Source organism: Gossypium hirsutum, chromosome A13, assembly GCF_007990345.1.
Source record: "Gossypium hirsutum isolate 1008001.06 chromosome A13, Gossypium_hirsutum_v2.1, whole genome shotgun sequence".
NCBI lineage: Eukaryota > Viridiplantae > Streptophyta > Magnoliopsida > Malvales > Malvaceae > Gossypium > Gossypium hirsutum.
The window spans coordinates 41130931-41157523 of NC_053436.1; the positions used below are offsets into that span (position 1 = coordinate 41130931).

Consider the following 26593-nt stretch of genomic DNA (forward strand, 5'->3'; position numbering starts at 1 on the left):
AAGCCATATAGACCATAATGCTTTCATCTAACCGTATGTTTAGCTAACGTTCTCATACGATATGAATTCCTTATGAAATTAAACAATCATATATACTTCTGAGAATAAATGTATACATAGAATACCCAGAAGAAACCATAGTAACTGCTAATCATAGTACTCAGCTAACATTTCAATCCAAACATTATTCCACTGTCTAATTCTGTCATCACTGATTTCACATTATCTCATCACTGACAAAAATCAATTCAGAAGAACTTCCATTTAATACATTCTTTAGATATCATACCTGAATATGTTGTTTCATCAAAGTCAACTTCTTCTTTAATAGTGATATTGCATAATCTGAATGGCCTTCAAAACGATCTGATATCTCTTCTAGTACTATCTCTACTTGCTGACTCATTCTCTTATCTAATCACGGTATTAATCCTTCAATTACAGAACTCTGTAATTCCACACTTATAATCTTATTCAATCTAATATTAAAAATTTCATTGTAATACTTTACTGGTAAGGGGGTGAGGGTCGTAAAGCCTCAAATTTAACTCTCATACATATACACGCACATAACATACCATTTATCAAATAAAAAATATTAAGTTTCAACTCATCATAAACACATTTTCACTCAAACATTTGAGTTTTTCTACACTATCGAAATTAGCTCGATTGGAAATCATATCTGTCTAATGAAAACAATTTTCGTTAGAATCGGGAGAATCATACTATCACAGGTTAAATATGGCATGTATATCTAGACTTACATATGCTACGTTAGTCTTAGAATCGACTAAATTGTAGCTTTGATACCAATAAATGTAACACCCCTAATCCGTATCCGTCGCTGGAATAGAGTTACGAGGCATTACCGATGAATACACATCACTCATATACATAATATATACATTTATGCATTTGTATATAAAACCCATCCAATAAATTCACATTGTCCCTTTTATGGCTCTACAAGGCCTTAAGACATGCTTAAAAGATGTTTAGGACTAAACCAAATAACATTTGAAAAACTTTGGGAACTTATAAAATTTTTCATGAAATTAGTGGCGACACACCCGTGTGAATAGGCCGTGTTCTTGACAAGGCCACCAGACACGCCCGTGTCACAAGCCGTGTGAAATTAGGTGGAAACACAAAAATTTACACACTTTTTCATACCCTTTTTAACTTCAATTCATGCGAATTCGGTTAAATTCTTGTCAAAAAATAATTAATTTTTATAAAATAATTAAAGTGAACTTAAAATATGAACATAGTGAATTTTAGTTAATTTTATAATTATTTTTGATTAATTTTGGTTATTTTCGACAGAATTGTACAAAAGGCGAAAAATGGCTCGGCAGACACTGCTAGAAGCACAAAACTGAGAAGCAATTTAAAGTACCGAGGAAAATTAATTTCCAGCCTAAGACGGTCCAAAATCATGTGTATTAATTCATAATTTAATTAATTTTAATTTATATCCAAGTTAATTTGGATTAATAAATTGTTATTAATTAATTATGAAAAAATGGTCCGATTGAACCGAACCGAGTGAACCGAACCGGCCAAGAAGAGGACAGCCCAAAACTATCCAAGTGCTAACCCAATTCAACTCATTAGCTGATTATTTAAGCTGCAAACAAGCCCTTGAAGACTTGTACAAATTGCAATTTAGCCCCTCAACAATTGGTGGCTTTGAAGATTTGCCCCAAGCCATATTTAGCAAAGTTGAAGCCATCAACTTTGCCACATAGATGGCCGGTCAAGGGGTGGCTCCTTGGCTACTATTTATAGAAAATTTTAGCTGCCACATTTAGCTATAAAATCCCCCCTTGGCTGATCATTCAAAGCATCCCTCATTCATTCACATATCTTCTCTCCTCTCTCACTGTCTCCTCTCATTTTCCCATTCAAAGTCTCCTGCTCTCTTGCTGATTTCTTCCCTTGAAAAAGGAGTATTCATCAGCCATTTTGGAGCAACATTGAAGTGTTCATAGAAGCCTTGTTCGGTGAGGACAACAGAGAACAAAGACGAAGCAAACTAGTCAAGCCACGAAGAAATACCGGATTTGATTCTTGTTCCCTATGTTTTTAATTTTTGTTGTTGTTATGATGAACATATCTATGAATATTTGTGTTGTTTGAATGGTTAATTTAATTAGCTTAGCTTGAATTTAATTCGTGTTGGTTTGATTGCATTTTATCTGCTTAAATTATTAAAATTGTGTTTATACTGTTATAGGCCTCGGTAAAATGTTTGATTAAGTAAAATCATGCCTAAGTTATTCTTGCATTACAATTGTGAGGTAGCTAATGAATTAATTATTTAAACAAATTGAAATTATAATTAATTGACACAATACTTAATTAGTGCATGTTTATTCTTCTAAGGTAGCTGAAGGTTAAATTAGCAATGTATCTGGCGATACACTTGCCTTGCATAACTTGCAAGATATTCATTAGATTTAATTAATTGTTTGAATTGACATAGGAATATGCAAGAGAATAGTTCAAGTTAATGAGTATGTAGGTGCAATAATATGTTTGCTTATTAGAATCTATTTAATCGATTGAATTAACATAGGGATATGTTAAGAGATGAATGGATTTATATAGGTCAGTATGTTCATAAGTTAGCAAATTATCGAGTTGTCGTGAATTTATTCGTAACAACATAAGCATGAGTTTAATAATTCTAAGTTAAATAAGTGTAATTAATCCAGCACAATTATGCCATATTGATTAAATCATATTTTGAAGTCGTGCATTAGAACTTTTATTTTTATTTAGTTTAAAATTTTATTTTTCTTAATAACCCTTTTCAAAACAAAGTATTTTTTTCACCAAAGTGTTTAAAATAGCATCCATAAATAATTCTTTACACAGTCCCTATGGGTACGATAACTCGACATTTACTTGTCACTTTATTACTTGTTGCAATTGTGTACACCTATACATTTCCGTCGTTCCAAGTTTTTGGTGCCGTTGCCGAGGACTGTTTTAAAAAGTCATTATTTGTGAATTTGTTAGTTTTGTATTTTGGTTTAATTTTATATTTAATTTTTAACTTCATTAATTTTTCTGTGATTATTTTAGGTGTTTATGAGTATTGACCGAATTATTGACCTACTCCCTGTAGACCCTAAGATAGAATGAATTTGCCGACAATGGAGAAGACAAGTAAGTCAGAGAATGACTGAAGAAATGAACTTTGAAACTCTAAATCAAGGAAATGGAGCAAACCCTGCTCAAAATCCTATCCTTATTGCTGATGATAGGGATAGATCTTTACCGCAGTATGTCGTGCCAATGCTTAATGACCTTAATCCGGGTATTAGGAGACCCGAAATTGAGGCACAACAGTTTGAGATGAGGCCAGTCATGTTCCAGATGCTTCAGACAGTGGGCCAATTTAGTGGAATGCTTACCGAAGATCTTCACCTACACTTAAAACTGTTTATGAAGGTAAGTGATTCTTTCAGATTAGGCGGAGTACCCGAAGATGCATTGCGACTGAAGCTATTCCCATATTCACTAAGGGATAAAGCTCGAGCCTGGTTGAACTTATTGCCACCAAAATCAATTTCTACATGGCAAGAGTTAGTAGAAAGATTCCTTATGAAGTATTTCCCACCTAGCAAGAGTGCTAAGTTGAGGAACGAGATCACTACTTTTTAGCAAATAGATGATAAGTCTTTGTATGAGGCATGGGAAAGGTACAAAAAATTATTAAGGAAGTGCCCTCATCATGGAATCCCACATTGCATCCAACTTGAGACATTTTATAATGGTCTCAATGCTTACACAAGGATGGTAGTGGACGCTTCTGCTAATGGTGCTCTCCTTTCTAAGTCTTACAATGAGGCCTATGAAATCATTGAGAGGATTGCTAGCAACAATTACCAATGGCCAACCAATCGAGTAGTATCAAGAAGACGAGTTGCTGGAATACATGAAGAAGATGCTCTTACTTCACTCGCATCTCAGGTATCATAATATCCTTAATGTTAAAAAATCTTACTACTAATAGGTCTAATAGTTTTATAGCACAACCACCTAACCAATTTGAAAATATAGCCTGTGTTTATTGTGGATAAGGACATTTATTTGAAGAATGTCCATCAAACCCAGAATCCATGTACTACATAGGTAACCAGAACCAAAATCAAGGAAGGCAAGGACTACAATCCAATTTCTATAACCCATCATGGCGAAACCACCCGAATTTTTCCTGGAGTAACCAAGAGGTTGGAGCCAGTAATACTTACGCCCAATCTAGATCGACCCAGCCACCTAGTTTTCCCCAACAAGTTCAGAAACCAACCCAAGCTGAACCATCCAAAGGCTTAGAAAATTTGTTGAAGGCATACATAGCAAAGAATGATGCCTTAATCCAGAGCCAAACAGCTACATTGGAAAACCTGGAAAACCAAATGGGCCAACTTGCAACTGAACTCAGGAACTGACCATAAGGTGCTTTACCTAGTGATACAGAGGATCTAAGGAATCTAGGGAAGGAGCATTGTAAAGAATTAACATTGAGGAAGGAAAGACATTAGAGCCCAACACCGTCAAAGTTTAAAAGGAGTAAGCTAATGCTCAGGAACCAAAGGAAGATAAACCGAGTGTTGAAATTCTAGTTTCACCAGAACTAGAGTCTACAAAATCTAACAAAGTAATCTCAGAACCAACTAATTCTGATCAACTAACAACTGCGTTAGATGCAGAATCACCATAGAAGATGAATCAACCAGTTCCAATAAAGAAACCACCACCACCCTACCCTCAAAGACTTCAAAAGAAGAAGCAGAAGATTCAATTCAAGAAGTTCCTAGACGTACTCAAGCAACTTCATATCAACATCCTGTTGGTTGAAGCACTTGAGTAATGCCAAACTACTTCAAATTCATGAAGGATATCCTGTCCAAAAAAGGAAGACTTGGAGAATTTGAGATGGTAGCTCTGACGAAGGAATGCAGTTCATATCTTTGAGACAAATTATCCCCAAAGTTGAAGGATCCTAGATGTTTTACCATCCCTTGCAACATTGGAGCAACATATTGTGGTAAGGCATTATGTGACTTAGGTGTGAGTATTAACTTGATGCTTATGTCAATATTAAGGAAGTCGGGGATAGGTGAAGTTAGACTGACTACGATTACACTTCAGTTAGCAGATCGATCCTTAGCACATCCAGAAGGAAAGATTGAGGATGTATTGGTACGTGTAGATAAATTTATCTTCCCTACTGATTTTGTCATTATAGACTTTAAAGTAGACAAAGAAGTGCCAATTATCTTAGGAAGACCATTCTTAGCAACTAGAAGGAACCTTGTTGATGTGCAGAAGGGCGAGCTTACTATGCATGTTCAGGATGATCAGGTAACATTTAACATTTTTAAGTCAACGTGATTTCCTGACACAGCTGATGATTGTTCTGCAGTATCCGATTTAGAGGATTTAATAGTGGAGAAGGAGCCCAAATATGTTAAGGATCCGTTGGAACAAATTTTGACATTAGACCCTTCGAATGATGAAGAGGAGGATGAATACTTAGCTTTGCTGGAAGCTAATCAAAAGGGATTTAATCCATAACACCATTTTGAATATTTGTAAATGGAAAAAAGGGATTATGCCCATCCAAAAGTGTCAATCGACGAGCCACCTAAAATAGAACTCAAGGTACTACCTTCACATCTGAAATATGTTTATTTAGGTAACTCTTCTACTCTGTCTATTATTGTTTCAGCAGAGTTAACTAATGAACAAGAAGAGAAACTCATCCTGGTGTTGAAACAATTCAAAAAGGCTATCGGATGGACCATAGCCGATATTCACGGTATTAGTCCATCTGTACGCATGCACAAGATCATACTAAAGATGGCAACAAAAGGGACCGTTGATGGAAAACGAAGACTAAACCCCATTATGAATGACGCAGTAAAGAAAGAAATCATCAAGTGGTTAGATATGGGTATAATTTACCCTCTCTCAGACAGTTCATGGGTAAGTCTGGTCTAGAGTGTGCCAAAGAAAGCAAGTATTACAGTAATCAAAAACAAGAATAATGAGTTGATATCGACTGGAATGGTAACGGGATGGAGAATTTGCATTGATTACCGAAAGCTGAACAAGGCGACTAGGAAAAATCACTTTCCTTTGCCATTTTCGGACCAAATGCTGGATAGACTTGTAGGGCGAGACTATTACTATTTTCTTGATTGATACTCGGGGTATAATCAGATTACAGTAGCACTGGAAGATCAGCACAAGACAACATTCACCTGCCTGTACGGTACATTTGCATTTAGACGCATGTGATTTGGTTTATGTAATGCACTTGCTACATTTCAAAGATGTATGATGTCGATTTTTACTGACATGGTTGAGAAGTATTTGGAAGTTTTTATGGATGATTTTTCAGTATTTAGAGATACTTATGATGATTGCTTAGCTAATTTAGCCAATGTACTAAGGCGATGCGAAGAAGCAAATCTCGTACTCAATTGAGAAAAGTGCCATTTCATGGTACTAGAAGGTATTATTCTAGGGCAATGGATAACGAGAAATGGAATCGAGGTAGATAAAGCAACGGTAGATGTTATTAAGAAACTCCGACCTCTGACATCTGTAAAGGGTGTTAGGAGCTTTTTGGGCCACGCCGGTTTCTATCGAAGATTCATCAAGGACTTCTCCAAAATTGCTAAACCCTTATGCAAATTATTGGAGAAGGACAAGACGTTCAAATTTGATGAAGAGTGCTTAAGAGCTTTCAATGATTTGAAGAGTCGATTAGTTTCAGCACCTACAATTGTTACACCAGACTGGGATTTTCCATTTGAATTGATGTGTGACGCAAGTGACTTCACGATAGGAGCTGTCATGGGTTAGTGAAGGAACAAATTTTTTCATCTCATCTACTACGCAAGTCAAACTCTGACAGGAGCTCAACTGAATTATACGGTAACAGAGAAAGAGTTACTTGCTATTGTGTTTACTTTTGAAAAGTTTCGATCTTATCTTGTAGGTACCAATGTGACTGTCTATATGGACCACTCAGCGATTAAGTATTTACTTTCCAAGAAAGATGTAACACCGAGACTGATCCGATGGGTACTTCTACTCCAGGAGTTCAATCTAGAAATTCAAGATCGAAAGGGAGTGGAAAACCAAGTAGCAAACCAGTTGTAGATTGGAGCCACAAGAAGGAAACTCTCCTCTTATACCAATTCGAGAGACGTTTCTAGATGAACACATAATGAAGGTAAATCATGTCCACAATACCCCTTGGTTTGCTGATATTGCTAACTTTGTAGCTTGTGGTTTGATGCCGATTGATAAGACATATCATCAAAGGAAAAAGTTTATTCACGCTGTGAAGTACTATTTCTGGGAAGAACCATACTTCTTTAAAAAGTGTGCAGATCAAATAACCAGGAGAAGCATGGCAGAAGATGAAGTACATAAGATTTTATACCATTGTCACTCAACTCTGAGTGGGGGGACACTTTGGAGGTACACGTACTACAGCCAAGGTATTACAAGCCGGATTCTTTTAGCCAACACTATTCAAGGATGCATATGTTTGCATAAAGAGTTGTGATCGATGTCAAAGGGTTGGAAATGTCACCAAAAGAAATGAGATGCCTCAAACAAATATCATTGAGGTAGAATTGTTCAATGTATGGCGTATTGACTTTCTTGGTCCTTTCCTACCGTCCTTTGGTGACAAGTATATATTGGTAGTAGTAGACTATGTGTCTAAGTGGGTCAAGGCTGAAGCTTATTAGACAAATGATGCTAGGGTTGTGATGAAGTTTTTGTAGAAACACGTGTTCACAAGGTTTGGAACCCCAAGAGCTATTATCAGCGATGAAGGGTCCCATTTTGTGAACAAGTGGTTGAAATTGTTATTAGATAAACATGGAGTGAAACACAAGGTCACTACATCTTACCATCTGCAGATGAATGGGCAAGCTGAACTGGCAAACAAGGAGATCAAATGCATACTTGAGAAGGTAGTTTGCCCGAACCGACGAGATTGGTCCAAAAGACTAGATGATGCTTTATGGTCTTACAGAACAGCATAAAAGACACCTTTAGGGATGTCACCCTACAGGTTGGTTTTTGGGAAAGCTTATCATCTGCCCTTTGAGTTAGAGCACAGAACCTATTAGCCCCTTCAACAACTCAACCTAGATCTTAAGCATGCTAAAGAGAAACGAATGCTCCAACTCAATAAGATAGAGGAATTCCGAATGTTCTCATACAAAAATGCCAAATTACTCAAGGAGAGACTTAAAAAATGGCATGACAAGCACATTGGTCCAAATTAAGGTTCTTTTCAGATAAACTAAAATCACATTGGCCCGGTCCATTTATGATTCATCGCGTCTATCCATATGGAGTTGTTGAACTCTAAGGTAAGGGAGGTAATTTTCAAGTTAATGCTCAGCGTCTGAAACATTACTGGGAAGAAAAGATTGAACGGAATCAAATTTTGTCCATTTTATTAGATGTTTAAATTTTCTTATTTTCTTTCTTAATAAATGATTTAGGGTATATTTCCGGGATTAGTATGTTTAAATAAATTCTGTCTAGGAGATAGGAACTTAAGCGGGATCGCTTATGACCCCTCCAATCTTTCCTGGGAATTGATTTTTACATAATTTTCCGAGAAATTATTCCCTAAATAGAAAATTAAATTTTTGGTTTTTCAAATAAAAGGGTCAATTTTGATCCAAGTTTTAAATTGCAACTCAATTTCAAATTTTCATTAAGTCGGGGGACTTAATTGAATTATTTTTAAAATTTGGTTGCTCTTTTCATAAATAATAAAAATTAGATGCCTTTTTTTATAAATATTTTCAAAAGTCTTGTAGAATAAATGTTTTTAGTTTAATAAAAAAGATGATAATTATTAATATATAATTATATATATTATTTATTATCAACTTTATATAGAGTTAGGATTAGTTTTAATTTAATCATATTTTAAATTTTTATCTTAATAAATTAATAGCAATTAATAATTTAATATGTATTTTATTAATTATTAATTATTGTTAACTCTAAGTAGAATTAGAACTTAGAATTTTTAATTATTCTAAGAATTTTATTCCGACTCCTATTTCCCTCGTTATAAATACCACCAACCTTCTCCATCATTTATCACTCAAAACCCCAAAACACCCAAACCTTTAAGTGCCGCAAGCCCCTAGTAGATAGCTTCATTCGACCAGCAGCACCTAACAATAGCATTGCCCAGTTGATCGGCCAGTAGAAGCCCAATATCCCCAGTTCCATTGCATGCCCAATTGCCCAACAGCCCTCGCACACAAGCGCGCCAGTGGCCTCCCCGTGCCACTACACTTGCTACTCCAGTCCAGTTGTCCAGGCCGTATCTCGCACCTGCGCCTGCCTACATCAAGCCTGCTCGGCGAGGCTACGCACGTTGCTCGTGCATCCAGCCTAGCTCATGCGCACGCTGTTGCCTACTCCCATGTCCTTCCACCTGCGCACCTAGCAGCATTCCAACACCCGAGCAGCACACACCTTCACCCATTCTTAGCTAAATCCTCCAACCTACCTTAAATCGATTTCTTTTTCTCTCTAATTATTTTTAGGAGTTCTTAAAAAATGTGGTAAGATCGAATTTTCTCTTAAATTTTAATTTTATTCTAATAATTAATTTTTCAATTTATTGAATCATTAATAATTTTTTTATAAAATTTTTTGAGAAAATAATCTTTTCCATCTTTTGTTCAAGTTAATCATGCCTCGCAAGAGAACTCGTGCCTGCACCCAAATTGATGAAACACAAAACAAGTTCCATTGGGAAGAAACCAAAGCAAGATCCAAGGGTATCTTCAAATATCAATGGATGTATCCAGAGAAAGGCTTTACATTGAAAGAAAGCAACTACAAAGACTTTATGGCACGTATTCATCAAGTTGTTGAAGCCCTCAATTTGGTATTGTTTTGTGAGAAGAGACCTAGTGTGGATGAGGAGTTAGTGCGCGAGTTCTATGTGAATTTAACCTCAAGCGAGTTGAAGGAAGTTCCAGTTCGTGAAATCAAGGTACCAATAACTTTAAATGCTATTATTGAGTTCTTTGAATTGCCTGATTTCGAAAACGACGATTATTCTTCCTTGGTTAGCAATATAAAGCTGAAAATTTGCAAGAAATTATCGAGGAACTTACAATTCCATGTTCGAAGTGGATTGTGTCAAAGCAAGGAATCCACACTTGTTGAAGTGAATATTTGACACCACTCGCAAAGGTATGGTTCTATTTCATCCGATTTAGCCTTATGCCTAGTTCACATGGAACTACAATTTCATTAGAGCGAATGGTCTTATTATAATCAATTTTAATTGGAAAGACCATTGATATGGGAAAAATCATCCTGAGAGAAATGCGGAATTATGCCGTTAGACGTTTTGGCCCAGCTTACTTTCCCTTTACGATATCAATTTTCTGCTTGAAAGCTAAAATTCTTGCAAACGTAAAGAAGATAGGATGTAGCCAGGGCACAATCACAGATTGGCACTTCTACCGTTCTATTCTACAACAACGAATTAAAGAAAGTGAAGACCCTAAAGAAAAGGAAGAAGATCCCACAGAGATCGAGCTAATGCAATCAGCTGAAGTCCCTGATAAGGTGGAACCAATGGAACCAGAAGTTGAACCTGATGACGAAACTTCAATATTCAAAGCTCAACTTCCTAGCCCAGATCTTCGAGATGAGCAGTCAAAGTTGATGGACATAATGCAGCATATGCAACGGTAGCAACAAGCTTACTAGATATACTCAAAAATAAGGGATGACTCGATGAGAAGTGGTCTTAAGAAAATTTACAATGACCTATTTATTTTTGTGCCTGAATTTCCATATTTTATATTTGAACCATGGAGTCCATTATCGAAAAAGGAGCGAAGCGATTCATGCAAAGGCAATAATGATGGAGTGAAAGATGCGTTGAATTCAGAAGGATCTGCAAATAAATAAAATGGGGGATCTTGACTTTATTTTATTTCTGTTCTTAGGTCATTTTAGGATTAAGTTTAATTAGGAATTTTTATTTTCACATAACAAAGAAAGAGATGGAAATCATGAATAATGAACAAGTCGCAAAGTATAAAGTGTGGCAATAGGTATATACATGTCTAAGATTGGATCTAAAGAGAGCTCGGTACTTAAGCAGTCAATTTGACTCACCTCCTCTTTTCTAGAATCCTACCTAGTGTATAGTATCTATTCACTTTAAACAATGAGGACATTGTTCATCTTAAGTAGGGTGCACCAAAAAAATTGAATTATTTTCACTCAGAATAAATTTTTCTTTTAATTATGATTAGGATATATTTTGTTCAATAATTGGAAATTTTGTTAAGTATGCTAAACTTTAGTATAACTAAATTTCTATTATTTCAATAAATTATTATGTTAGCTTAATAATGATATGAATGCATTTTTAATAAAGCATGCAAATCGTACCATAAATTTTTAGTTCCTTATGAAAGTTAGACATGTATGAAAGTTTAAATCTTTAGAATTGACTTAGTAGTTTCTTGAGGCGAAATCCTAGGAAGCATGGAACATTAAAAATGATTTAGGCAACTTTTGTTTGGATCGTTTGAGCCTTTCAAGCCAACCATGATGAAATTTTTATCCTTTGAAAACCAATTTTGAGACTATATGGCCTAATTTTGTTTGAACCCTTGGCAAATTTAGCCATCACTTCTGTAACGCCCCGAATTTGGGCCTAGAAGTATTGGGCTTTCAGTATGGGTCCATAAGGAGGTAGTATATAAGCATTAAAATGTAAAAGGAAATGACACAATTAAATGTCTACTTTAGTGGTTAATGGCCCTGAGAAGTGTTGGAGAAATCTTGGGTTCAAACCTGGGCTTTAGCAAAAATTTTGGTAATAAGTGAATAAAACCCTGGGTGCTTGGATGAAGGCCTCTTAAATTATTGTGGTAAATAAATGACATAAGGAAGCATGTGGTCTAGTGGTTGTGGAATCATTAAGGTTGCAAGGGAGCCTGGGTTCAAGTCTTGGCTCTTGCAATTTATTTTGGTTTTTCTTTTAAAGGAGCCTAAACTTTGGGCTATAGACCTTATATTTAATTGAAGATAAAATATGACACAGAAAGAGCCTGTGGTGGAGTGGCAAGGTGGCATGTTGTGTAATTGTGAGGTCTAAGGTTCAAGTCTTAGGATGCGTAATGGAGTATCTATTTTGTTGTTTGAGCTGTGTAGGAAGTGGAGTTGGACTGGAACTCTATGGTTGAGGTGGCTATAAGAAAATAAGGAATTTTCCTAATGGTTGATAGTAATCCCACATCGGGAAGCTAACATGGGAATTGGTGAGAAGCTGGCTTTAAATAGAGCGAACCAGATGAGTTGGTGAAAAAGAAAAAGGTGATTAAGACCCAATACAGGATATGCCAAGGTTGGTGATCGTGGACTTCGGCGCGTTCTCATAAACATGTGTGTATTCATGCCCTTCTTTGTTAGAAATGAGCAAAAGCTAAAAGCCGCCATGAGCGTTCTCGTGTGCTGGAGCTGTTCTAGGCCTCGATGGGCCCGTAGGCCTGCTTGTGTAAATCTAACTGTTATGTGGGAAGTAGTTGGGCCTGATGGGCCATGTGAGCGAGATTGGGCCTAAAGGGGCCAAATGAATAAGTGCAAATCTGTTAGTGTTCAGTAAAGGGGTTGTGGACCTAGTTTTTGTAACAACTCAAGCAGACATAAAACTTAAATAATTAGTTAATCGCGACTGTGGACGAGTCATAAGGTTAAGGTGTGGCAATGGGTATATGCATGTCCAGGATTGGATCTAGGGAGAGCTTGGTACTTAAGCGGTCTTAATGACTCACCTCCTCTTCTCTAGAATCCTACTTGTTGCGTAGTATCTGTTCACTTTAGCCAACGAGGACTTGTTAACGGGCCAATGTAAGTAATAAACCCATAATAAAGAGAAATTACTGAAATACCTTTGATTTATAAAATTACCGAAATACCCTCGATTTGTAAAATTACTAAAATACCCTCGATTGTGAAATTACTGAAATACCTCCGATTTGTAAAATTATCGAAATACCCTCGATTGTGAAATTACTAAAATACCCTCGTTTTGTAAAATTATCGAAATACCCTTGATTTGTAAAATTACTGAAATACCCCTATTTTGTAAAATTACCAAAATACCCTCAATTGTGAAATTATCGAAACACCCCCGATTTGTAAAATTATCGAAATACCCTTGTAGTGTAAAATGACCGACATACCCCTGTAGGGTAAAATGATTGTTTTACCCTTGAGGGTAAATGACCGACTTAGACTTCGAATTTGACTGATTTGATTATGAATGTATGACTGCGTTTTAATTGACTTGACTGTGGTTGTATGACTGATAAGCTCTTAATATATGTTTAAAAGACTGTTACTAAGTATGGCCATTCTGCATACACGTGTGATGATTGAGCATGACATACACGACATATTGCATGGGTTGGGAATTATGGAACGGAGGAAGTATATGAGGATCGCATGGTTGCTTGACAACCGTGGATCCACCGATGGCTATTAAGCCTAATATTTGATTAGCATCTTGCTACAATGAAGGTAGTACTGCAACCGGGCTACCATTGATGTGTATCGGATAGGTGGGTCGATATTTATATCCCCACATGATGTGTATCGGGGGACAGAGTTGGTGTGTAGCAGTTGGATTATTGGGGTGAGTTACACAGCATTGCATGTATGATATTATTGTGATATTATTGCTATGTGGGCTTTGGTCCAACTGAGGTTAAGATGGGCTAGGCCCAATTGATTCTGTTATGGGCTGTAACCCAAATGATATTGTAATGGGCTTTGGCCCACGTATGCTCTGAACTGGACTATATTGTTACTGCAATGGGCTCTGGCCCAGGCTGATCCTGAATTTTGTCTATTTACTGACTGTTACTTTAGTAAGGGGATTACACACTGAGTTTTTGTAAACTCACCCTGTTTATTAACTGTACAGGTAATCCCCAGCGTTAGGTGGATGAGTTCCATAGAGGGACTCGGAGAGAACCACACAACTGCACATGGCTTTCTATGTCATTTATTTAGTTAAGCACTTTAGTTTTTGATTTGGGTTGTATTAAGGCCTCTTTATTTTCTTAACCTTTTATTTAGGAAATTTATTTAGTATGCTTAATATCTGTTAGAAGTAGGGCACGGTTTTCCGAAACAACAACTGGTTTTCAAAATATCTCGTTTCCACAACTGTTTAAAAGTAAGCTTTCGTAGCAAGTAAGGCTTTAAGGGAATTAACGTTTCACAAGTTTTAAAATGGCCAGAGGTTTTGTAACGCCCTAATTTTCGAGATTTTTGGGATTTCTGTAATTTCCAATGACTTTTAGAAATACTATGTTTTGACTGTCTGTTGTGGGTCTGAGTATGCTGGTGGGCCTTTAAAAACCCCAAGAGTAAATTTAAATCGAGGTAATTCCTGAATTTTTAATTTTAGAGAGAAAGGGTTTTGGCGATATGGGCTTTTAAAATTGAGATGGTGAAATAGGATGCAAAAGGATCTGTGGTAAAGTGGCATGTGGCGCCACCTAGGTGTTTGGGGAGTGACGTGTGGATGTTTAGGGGGAGCCAGAGATCAAGTCACAAGGTAAGCGTGCGGTTACTTTTATTTTTTTGTGTGCATGTGCTAGGCATGTGATAGAGCTTAAGTGGAAATTCGGCTAGGGATTTAGGAAGGTTGGGCTGTGGGTTTGAATGGCCATTAGGGCAAGCTTTATTTTATTTTTATTTTGCTGAATTAAGGTTAGCCACCTAGAGCCTTCCCTTTCATTCTATTCTCTTTTCAATATCGAAAAAAGTCGAAAAACGCAAAATTATGTCTCCTGAGTGCCGAATTCTTCCTTCTCTTCTCCTCTCTTCTTTTATTTTCTTTTTCTCCTTCTTTTCTTCTCTAGCCGAAACATTCCTACCATTCTACTCATCTCCTTTTTCATTCCCATTCTTTTCTAGACCTCTATAGCCGATTGCCATAAAAGTCGAATTCCTAAAAGTTATTTCTTGTGCCGATTTCTTCTAGCCAAAATCCTCCTATTTTATTCATCTTTTTTGGTCGATTTTGACATCCTCTAAACCTCAACCCCTATCGGTAATACCACTGCAAAAACCACCATACCAAATCATCTTCCTCTTCACAGTTCCAAAAGCCAAAAACACAATAGTTTTTAGGGACGTATAGCCGAATCTTTAGATCTCTAAGATTCGATTTCTGCTAGTGTTTAAGGGCTGGATCTGCATCAGAACTAAGTAGAAACTGAAGTGGAATCGTTTTTGGTTGAAAGAACCTGAGGTAGGTACTCAAATCTATTCTTTATTTCGGGTTTTAGAAAAGCCAAAATCCCTAAAGGCATAGGGAGCCTGTTGATTGGAGCTTAAGGCTCTAAGGGTTGTAACAATTGATTTATTTTGGTGTTAGTGTGACCCAAAGGCTGCTGATCGAAGGCTTGGACAAGTGGAACGACTAGATTTAGATCTAGTCTCTAGTTTTGGCAAATGTAGGATCTCAAGGGCCATAGGTATTGATGGCCGATTATGGTAAGTAAGTTTATGATGGTTGTTATTGTATTTTGGATCTGATATGTCTAGTGATGATTGTAGGATATTGTGGGATATTTCGGTAGCAGTTTTTGCAAATCAGGTGTGTAAACGACACCCACTCATAGACTAGATCGACAAAAGTCGAAAAGCTGAAATGCCTAAAAGCCAGCATTTTGTAAACTTGCGAGCGTGCGAGTGCTCGTGAGATGGTTTGGTTGTTAAATTTGGTAATCACAAGCAGTATGATTGCAGAGTGCGCAATTTCGTGCACTTCGGTATATTTGGGCTTAATGGGCCAAAATCGTGTTAATGGGCCAACGGGCCCAATTCTGTAAAAATGCTCGATAAGTGTTTCTGTTAATGCGTTAATAGCTATAATGAGCATGAAACCCTAAAAAGACAGATAAAATTACTGAAATACCTCTGTAAGGTAGAATTACCATAATACCCTTAAAGGGGTAAGTTTACGATTACGCCCCTCGAGGGTAAAAAATTGTTCTTATGCTATAATCTGACTGTCTTTTTGAAGCATACCTTGTTAATTATATATATTCTGCATACATGTCATACTGCATGGGGTTGGGTTTTGTTATGGAGGAAGAACCCGTCCTGGTGGTTGTGCCACATATTCTGATATAAGTAGCTTTGCTGCGGATTATAGTTAGTGTCGCAACCGATGCTAACACTGTAAGTGTAGGGATGGCGTGGGTGATTTATTCCCCACAGGAAGTGTAGGGATGGACGGAGGCAAGTGTAGGGTTGGATGGGGTTATCATGTATTAATCATATAAGACTATTTTGTTATGGGCCAACTGTGTTAATATGGGCAAGGCCCAATATATCTCGACTTGTAATAGGGCTACGGCCCAGACTGATACTGGTATGGGCTAGGCCCAGTATACTCTGATACTGTAAGGGGCTATGGCCCAAATTAATATTAATATGGGCTAAGGCCTAATTAACTCTGATTTCTGAATAGGGCTTAGGCCCAGTAAAGCTTGAACTAATTTGGGCTCTGGTTGGGATACTTTACACACTGAGTTTTCCAAACTCACCCCCCTTTCCCCATCTTTGCAGGTGAGTTTTAGATCGATGGACTTGGAGCTGGAGGGATTTAGAGTGGCCATATGGACTGTTTAAAATAAGTGTTTATGCCTTCACTTTTATTCTAGATTATTTCCTTTATGTTTTCGAATTTTAATTTGTAATAAGGCCACTTAAATTATTTTTAATTGTTTTTGGTATGTTTTGATAGCTTAGATATGATATTGTTTTAATTGTTTGAAACTGAATAGCTCTAGGGCGCGTTTTAAAAAGGTCACTTGAATTCAAAATATCGCGATAACAAATCCAAGCTTCTGCAACGAAAACGTTTTCAAAATTAATAACCCTTTTCAAATGGTTTTAAACGAATTGGTTTTCCATGAACAATCATTCAGTTAAAGTGTGGCAATGGTTGTGTGCATGTCTAGGATTGGATTCGTGGAGAGCTGGGTACTTAAGCGGTCTAATTGACTCACCTCCTCTTTTCTGGCATCCTACCTGGTGCAGAACTTCCATTCACTTTAATCTATAATGAAGATATTCTTTAAACACTAAGAAAGACTTTAGATGAAACATGACCTTTCTAGTAACGCTTCAATGTGACACGCTGGATTTGGCCGTAATGTCTAGGCCTGGTTTGGGGTGTTACAGGTTTTGAGTAGTAAGAAGGTTTTTCAATGAGAACATGGTTTTTGAAAAATACTTCAATGTGACACGCTAGATTCGGGCCTAACTTCTAGGCCGGGTTTAAGGTGTTACAACTTCTCTCTTAACTATCTTAAAATTGTCTCAAACGCTAGACTCAGTACTATTCAAAGTATTCTTTAAAAATAAGTTTGGGGGAGTTGAAAAGAAATATCAAATGCTCTAAAATTCTAGTACATTCAATAAAATGCTCGATCTTAAAAAAAAAGAGAGAGAGCATGAGTTCTTAAAATAAGATGAACAAAAGAGCATATGAAAGCAAAGTAAGTTGGTATATTGAGGGAAATTATTCCAAAGGTTCAATTGAAGCTAAGTTTAGGGTTTAAAAGCCTAAATTTATCTATCTATTACCTACCCCTAAGCCCAGCCATGTTACAACCTTGTTAAAGACCTAATGATTCAAAGTTCCAATGCTACCTACATTAGTGGAGAGAAATTGTTACGTACAACATATGAAGACATAAGTTAAACTTAATGATTGCAGCTTAATCTTGAATAAGGGAATAAAATTACATTGGTAAGGTTTAACATGACTTTATTAGGAAGCATTTACTTTAATTTTTGCTATCATAATAGTTGTTGAGATTAATTTGAACAATATGTATACTTAAGTAGCATAACTATCAAATTTCTTGTCTTTGAGCATAAGTATATTAAATTCATAATTTTGAGAAAAATGTTGTTCTGAAGGAATTTTTCAAAGGTGTTTCTGAGAAATTCTTTTAAAAATTCATGCGAATTTGGTTAAATTCTTTTCAAAAAATAATTAATTTTTATAAAATAATTAAAGTGCACTTAAAATATGAACATATTTAATTTTATTTAATTTCATAGTTTTATTTAATTATTTTTGTTATTTTCGACAGAATTACACAAAGGGCGAAAAATGGCTCTGCAGACACTGCTAGAAGCACAGAATCGAGAAGCAATTTAAAGTACAGAGGCAAATTAATTTCCAGTCTGAGACGGTCCAAAATTATGTGTATTAATTCATAATTTAATTAATTTTAATTTATATCCAAGTTAATTTGGGTTAATAAATTATTATTAATTAATTATGAAAAATGGTTCGATTGAACAGAACCAGTGAACCGAACCGGCCAAGAAGAGGACAGCCCAAAACCGTCCAAGTGCTGACCCAATTCAGCTCATTAGCTGCAAAGAAGCCCTTGAAAACTTGTACAAATTGCAATTCAACCACTCCACAATTGGTGGCTTTGAAGATTTGCCCCAAGCCATATTTAGCAAAGTTGTAGCCATCAACTTTGCCACATAGGTGGCCGGCCAAGGGGTGGCTCTTTGGCTGCTAATTTTAGAAAATTTTAGCTACCACATTCAGCTATAAAAACTCCCCCTTGGCTGATCATTCAAAGCATCCCTCATTCATTCACATCTCTTCTCTCTTCTCTCACTTTCTCCTCTCATTTTCCCATTCAAAGTCTCTTGCTCTGTGACAGCCATAATTTGACCCTAGTCAGAAAGTGGTTTCGGGACCACGAAACTGAGTCATAAAAATAATTAACAGTCATATTTGATGCTTATTATATATGAATATGCATGTGTGAAAAATTCATGCTTAAATTTTGTATATAGTATGTGAAATTTATTAAATAGGACTTGTATGAGAAAATTTAGAAATGTGCTAGGCAAATGCTAAAGTGGCCTATTAATATATGTTGGAAAGTGCTTGTACTTGCATGTCAAATTAGCCAAACTATAGGTAGTGGCCGGCCATGCTACGAATTATATAATCAAATATGAATTTTCTATTAACTTTAATTAGCTAGATGCCATATTATCATGGATGAATGTAATAAAATAAAGAAATAATAATTAAAGGAAGGAAATGGGTGAAAGAAACAAAGTCTTCATCCATGTTTCTTCCTAGCCGATTCTAAAGAAAGAAAAGAACAACCATTCGGTGATCTTGAACTCAAAATAAGGTGAGTAGTTCATGCTAATTCTTGAAATTTTAGTATATTTTGAGTTAGTTCTTAAGTTCTTTGCTTAACCCATGACAAAATTTTGAGTTGGGTAATGTCTTAAGCTTTCGGCCATAGTAGAAATTAAGGGGTTAGATTGTTTTTTTTGTGGTTATTTGAAGTTGAACTAGTTAATACTTAAGTGTTAGTATTTGTACATGAAATAGATGAATGTGGATTTTTTGAGTTACTTGAACAAATTCGGCTTTGTAATTGATTTTTTTTAGTATAAACCTTGAGTAATGCTAGACATAGATTTTGGTTTTGATAGTGCTTATATGAGTTTAATTAATTCAATTTTGATAATATAATGATAGCTTAAGATAAAAAACATTCGGTTATGAATTTTTATGTTAAATCGAAAATGGATGCTAGTTGAGCTATTAACAATTACTTAATAACGAAGAGAATATAAGCTTAATGCAAAAGTAGCATTCAACCTCGGAGTAAGTTAAATTAGTAGGAAAATAAAATTTTGAGATGGAAAGTTATGTGTTTGACTAAAGAAAAGAAATCGTTGAAGAGTGTTTGTGAACATGGTAAGTGTATTCGGTTTAGTGAGCAAATGAAATAAAAATTTGGAATTTGATTTTTTTAGGGGTATGTATGACCAAGTATATTCGGCCACATAAATAATATAATTACATGATGTTATATTATGATTATCGAGCTTATGTATGTGGGTGCATGTATATCTAGTAATATAATGACATTTGGTTTTGATAGTCGATTGATAAGTTATTACTTTAATTACAAGAGCATTTGGTGAAAGTAACATTTGTGTATGAACATATATTAGTTATGAAATAGGTAGGTTTAAGACTAATTGTGGTAATGATAATATATTAAAATGAGATGGATATTTGATTATCGAATGTAAATAATAAGTAAACATTATTGATCAAAATATTAAACATCTCTATTTATACTTATTTAGCTCAAGAGCAAGGGGGTCAAAGTTGGATAGGGGAAAGGAAAAAGTGATCGAATAGTTGTTGAAATCGTTAGACAACATCCGAGGTAAGTCTTTAAGTAATGGAACTTAGCTTATGATTTGATAAAGCAATTATATATATGTGCATATATGTGTGAATGTTAATCGGGGTTTAAATCCGAGCTTGGTCTCGAAGGGCTTTTGAGCCAGTGTCATAATCCGAGCTTGGTCTCGAAGGGCTTTTGAGCCAGTGTCATAACCGAACCTAGTTTCGAAGGGCCTTCAGGCCAATGTCATAATCCGAGCTTGGTCTCGAAGGGCTTTTTGAGTCAGCGCTAAGAATCGGGCTTGGTTCCGAAGGGCGTCTGTGATGGCATAATATTGAGTTGAAAACTCGTAAATATTCGTACGAGAAATCATATAATACATGTTGAAACAATTTTAAACCAATGTGTTACTTACAGTAAGATAACTAGGTAAGTAATTTACTCTCGTTGAGAATATGATTATGTTAAATTATGACTTTGAAATTGGTGGGGAGGCTTAGACCATTGTTTAAAATCATTCGAACATTTATGATCTGATTATGATGTATGAGTTCCGAATTAGAGAGTTCAACTTCACAAATGTGAGATGTAGGTGTATATGCATGAGATTGACACGGAAATGTGAGATGAACGTATTCGACTATAGAATGAATTTAGTTGGATATATATATTGCTTTCACCTTTGTGATATGAATGATAAAAGTAGTACCTTAGTTATTTTCTATTCAGTTAAAGGATGAAACAAACAAACTTAGATATTATTATGCCATTCTTTTAAATGATTTCATTATTTAAAACTTACTAAGCATCGAAATGCTTATTCTTTTGCTTTAATTCTCGGTTTTATAGATTTTGTTCGTCAGCTATCGGACTCGGAAGTGTCAAAGTCGAAGTCATCCACACTATCTAAGCCACTTTTTGGTACTCTTCAGTTGAACTTGATAATGGCATGTATAGGGCTGACCCTTGTTGTTGATTAAGTATCTTTTGGTAATGTATATTCGTATAGCCATGCGAAAATGGCTTGTATATTTTGAGTATAACATTATGATCATTTTGTATATATGGTCTTATGATATGGTTATTAAGTGGTGTGGAAATGTTTGGTAATGATTAGCCATTGGAATGGCCAATCATGGTCCTATTGGTGCTACGTATGTCGTGGCTAATCGTGATTATACTTGGAAATAATGTATGTCAAATTACTAGTTGATTCATGGAAAACTATGAAATAGGTAAAATTTACCTTAAAATAGATGCTGACAGAAGTAGTGATGTGAATTTGAAAAATCACTAAAAATAGTAGAAATGGAATTAAATAATGAATAAATTATGTAATAGAATCTTGATGAGTCTAATTTCATATGAAAGAAACCAAAACGACCATATGAGCCGTATTTTATGAGATGTTTAAGTTTTCGTGAAACAGGGCCAGAGCGATTTCTGGATCCCCTGTTCTGACTTTGGAAATTCACCATAAATTAACCAGAGATAATTAGAAGTCATGCTTTATATGTACAGATTCATTTTTGAGTCTAGTTTCACTATAAACAAACGGAATAAGTATTCAATTTCTGTACAGGGAGATATCTAAGTCCGAATGCATGAAGGTCAGAGTAGTCGAACCCTGAAACAGGGGAGAATTTAACTAATAAACTGTACCAATTGGCCCAACCAAAAATTCTAGAAAACAATTAGTAAATATATGTATGAGTCTAGTTTCAGGAAAAATTTACAGAATTGGATTTGAGTTTTGGAACTCAAGATATGATTTTTAGAGTGACTGTGATGCAGTTAGCCAGCTCGTCTGGAAATTTTAAAAATGAATTGTATGAGCTGTTTAAGTAAGGAATTAAGTCCGTTAGCACCTCGAGTTCGACTCCGGCAATGGTCTCGGGTACGGGGTCTGACATTTAATTGGTATCAGAGCTACGGTTTAGTCGATTCTAGGACTACCATAATACGTAGGGGAATAGCTATACATGCCATTATTTGTTTATCTGATAGTGTGGTGATTTCTGACAGTTAAAAATGTGTTTATTTATAGTAATGGATCCTGATCCCAACCGAGTGGTAGCTGATGATGTTGAGAGTGTAGCGCCTGCTCTCGCACATGGGACGGCGCCGGTGGACTCTCAACCTATTGCTAGTAATCAGAATGATGAAGCTAGGCAGGCTTTTTATAGCGTGATGAATGATTGGTTCAATCAGTATATTCGAACTAATACGACTGTCCCACAACCCCCACCCTCGACTAATACACCCCCTGCAACCGCGATACCTCCGGTGATTGATCAGATGAGGTTAAATAAGCCCCCAGTTGACAGAATCCAAAAGCACGGGGCTACTGAATTTAAAGCTACAGACAGCGATGATGCCGAGCAAGCTGAATTTTGGTTGGACAACACTATTCGGGTACTTGATGAACTATCTTGCACACCCGATGAATATCTGAAGTGTACTATTTCTTTACTACGTGATTCTGCATACTATTGGTGGAATACGTTGATTTCTATTGTGCCCAGAGAACGAGTAACTTGGGAGTATTTCCAAACTGAGTTTCGGAAAAAGTATATTAGCCAGAGATTCATTGATCAAAAACGAAAGGAATTTCTTGAACTTAAACAAGGTTCCATGTCTGTTACTGATTATGAACGAAAGTTTGTGAGGCTTAGCCGGTACGCTCGAGAATGCATTTCTTCAGAAGCTGTAATGTGTAAACGTTTCGAAGATGGACTGAATGAAGATATAAAACTGTATGTTGGCATTCTTGAAATCAGAGAATTTGTAGTACTTGTTGAGCGAGCTTGCAAAGCCGAAGAGCTCAGCAAGGAAAAAAGAAAAGCTGATATGGGTGCAAAAGAGTTTCGTAAGAGATCTTCGGGAAAGCCCTTTCAACAGTCATCGAAGAAATTTAGAGATGAGTCAGGCCGATCTAAAGACACTTCGGGTTTTTCCAAACAAGATCGTGATTGACCCCCTGTGAGTACGCGAGTCACTTCAGTTGCCAGTGTTGGAAATGATCGTCGGGACAGGACAGAGTGCCAGTATTGCGGTAAATGGCATTCGGGGAGTTGTAGATTCCATGACCGCTCCTGTTATAAGTGCGGATCAGCTAACCACTTTATCAAAGATTGTCCGAGACTGTCTAAACAAAATGTAAATCAGAGTGGGAAACTGGGTGCTACTATAGCACGAGGTAGGCCACCTAAAAATGCGGGGAATGCTAGTGGCAGTCAGAGAGGATCTAGAGATGTTACCACCAGATCTGAGGCTCGTGCTCCTGCTAGAGCTTATGCTATACGTGCACGCGAGGATGCTTCTTCGCCTGATGTTATTACTGGTACTTTCACTCTCTTTGATACTGATGTGATTGCTTTGATTGACCCTGGATCTACTCATTCTTATGTATGTGAGGCTTTAGCATCCAGTAAGACTTTACCTGTTGAGTCTACTGAGTTCGTTATTAGAGTGTCGAATCCCTTGGGTCGTTATGTGCTTGTCGACAAGGTGTGTAAGAAATGCCCCTTAATAATCCGAGGCTCCTGTTTTCCGGCCGACTTGATGCTTTTACCGTTTGATGAATTTGATGTTATTCTCGGTTTGGATTGGTTGACCGTACATGATGCAGTTGTGAATTGCAAAAGTAAGCCTATTGATTTGAGATGTGCAAATAATGAGATAATCCGAGTTGAGTCTACTAATTGGAACGGATTACCAACAATAATATCCTCAATGTTAGCTCAAAAATATGTGAGAAAGGGGTGTGAAGCGTATCTTGCATACGTACTTGATAATAAAGAATCAGAAAAGAAACTTGAATCGGTACCAGTGGTTTGTGAATATCCTCATGTTTTTCTCGAAGAATTATCGGGGTTACCACCTGTTCGGGAGGTAAAGTTTGGCATTGAACTTGTACCTGGGACTACACCGATTTCGATAGCTCCATATCGTATGGCACCAACGGAATTGAAAGAATTGAAAACTCAGTTGCAAGAGTTGACAGATAGAAGTTTTGCTCGACCGAGTTTTTCACCTTGGGGTGCACCAGTATTGTTTGTGAAAAAGATGGACGGAACCATGAGGTTGTGCATCGACTATCGTCAGCTGAATAAAGTGACAATAAAGAATAAATATCCGTTACCGCGTATTGATGATTTGTTTGATCAACTAAAGGGGGCCTCAGTGTTTTCAAAGATAGATTTGAGATCGGGTTATTATTAGTTACGAGTTCGAAATTCAGATATACCCAAAACTGCTTTTAGAACGAGATACGGTCACTACGAGTTCTTAGTGATGCCATTTGGACTCACTAATGCCCCTGCAGTATTTATGGATTTGATGAATCAGATCTTCAGATAGTATTTGGATCGATTTGTAGTTGTGTTTATTGATGACATTTTGGTCTATTCGAGGGATGAAACCGAACATGCTGAACACCTGAGATTAGTGTTGCAGATTTTACGGGATAAGCAGTTATATGCTAAGTTCAGTAAATGTGAGTTCTGGTTGAGAGAAGTTAGCTTTTGGGTCATGTGGTATCTGCATCGGGTATTAGAGTTGATTCGAGCAAAATTTCAGCCGTACTTAACTGGAAGCCTCCGAGAAATATTACTGAGGTTCGAAGCTTTTTGGGACTTGCCGGTTACTACAGACGGTTTGTAAAGGTTTCTCGATGATAGCCACACCAATGACGAAACTACTTCAGAAAGATGTTAAGTTTGAATGGACAGAAAAATGTCAGAAAAGTTTCGATCAACTAAAAACTTATTTGACTGAAGCTCCAGTACTAGTGCAGCCCGAATCAGGCAAAGAGTTTGTCATTTACAGTGATGCATCCTTACTTGGGTTGGGTTGTGTATTGATACAAGAAGGTCGAGTTGTAGCTTATGCGTCAAGGCAATTGAAGCCACATGAGAAAAATTATCCAACCCATGATCTCGAATTAGCTGCCATCGTATTCGCTTTGGAAAATATGGCGACATTACTATTTGGTGAGAAGTGCCATGTATTTTTGGATCACAAAAGTCTCAAATATTTGACGACTCAAAGAGATTTGAATCTGCGACAAAGACATTGGCTTGAGTTGTTAAAAGATTATGAGCTTGTCATTGACTATCACCCGGGAAAGGCTAATGTGGTTGCGGATGCTTAAGTCGTAAATCACTGTTTGCTTACGACGATGAATGTACACTTGTCCGTTCTATCCGATAATGTGTTAGTACAGAATTAAAGGCCAAACATGTTGATTCATCAAATCGTGAAGCTCAAAAGTCGATGATGAATTGGTTGCAAAACGGGCTGAATGTGTTTCGAATTTGGAATCAGAGTTTCAAATTGATGATGACGATTGTTTGAGGTTCAGAAGTCGTTTGTGTGTTCCAAGAAATTCAGAACTTATCTCGACAATTCTGAACGAAGCTCATTGTAGCCGAATGTCAATTCACCCGGGGAGTACGAAAATGTACAATGATCTGAGACGTCAGTTTTGGTGGCATGGTATGAAACGAGACATATCCGATTTTGTTTCAAAGTGTTTAATATGTCAACAAGTGAAAGCGAAACATCAAGTGCCTACGGGTTTACTTCAGCCAATCATGATACCTGAATGGAAGTGGGATCGAGTCACGATGGAATTTGTATCTGGATTGCCATTGTCATCAAGCAAAAGAGATGCGATCTGGGTTGTTGTTGATAGACTGACAAAGTTGGCTCATTTTATTCCTGTACGTATGGATTACTCCCTTGACAGCTAGCTGAAATGTATGTATCTCAGATTGTAAGGTTACATGGAGTACCCGTTTCTATTGTGTCAGATAGAGATCCGAGATTCACATCGCGATTTTGGAAGAAATTCAAGAAGCTTTGGGTACCAAATTGCATTCAGCACCGCTTTCATCCCCAGACCGATGGTCAATCTGAGCGGATAATTCAGATACTCGAGGATAGTTGAGATGTTGCATTCTTGAGTTTAGTGGTTCGTGGGAACGGTATTTACCCTTGATTGAATTCGCTTACAACAATAGTTTTCAATCAAGCATTAAGATGGCACCTTACTAGGCTTTGTATGGTCGTAATGCGTACACCGTTTTTTTGGACCGAACTCAATGAAATAAAATTTTCGGAGTTGATTTGATTAAAGATGCTGACAGAAAGTAAAATATCCGTGAAGTCTGAAGGCAGCTTCAGATCGTCAGAAGTCGTACGCGGATTTGAAACGAAAGACATTGAGTATCAGGTAGGAGACAAAG

At 36.7% G+C, this 26593-nt stretch overlaps 1 non-coding gene across 1 annotated transcript; it reads right to left on the minus strand.

Moving 5' to 3' along the window:
- Positions 1-3648: 3648 nt before the first annotated feature.
- On the minus strand, positions 3649-3755 carry LOC121213169 (small nucleolar RNA R71). Its single transcript, XR_005908539.1, has one exon. It is a non-coding gene; the product is annotated as a small nucleolar RNA R71 (small nucleolar RNA).
- Positions 3756-26593: the final 22838 nt, after the last annotated feature.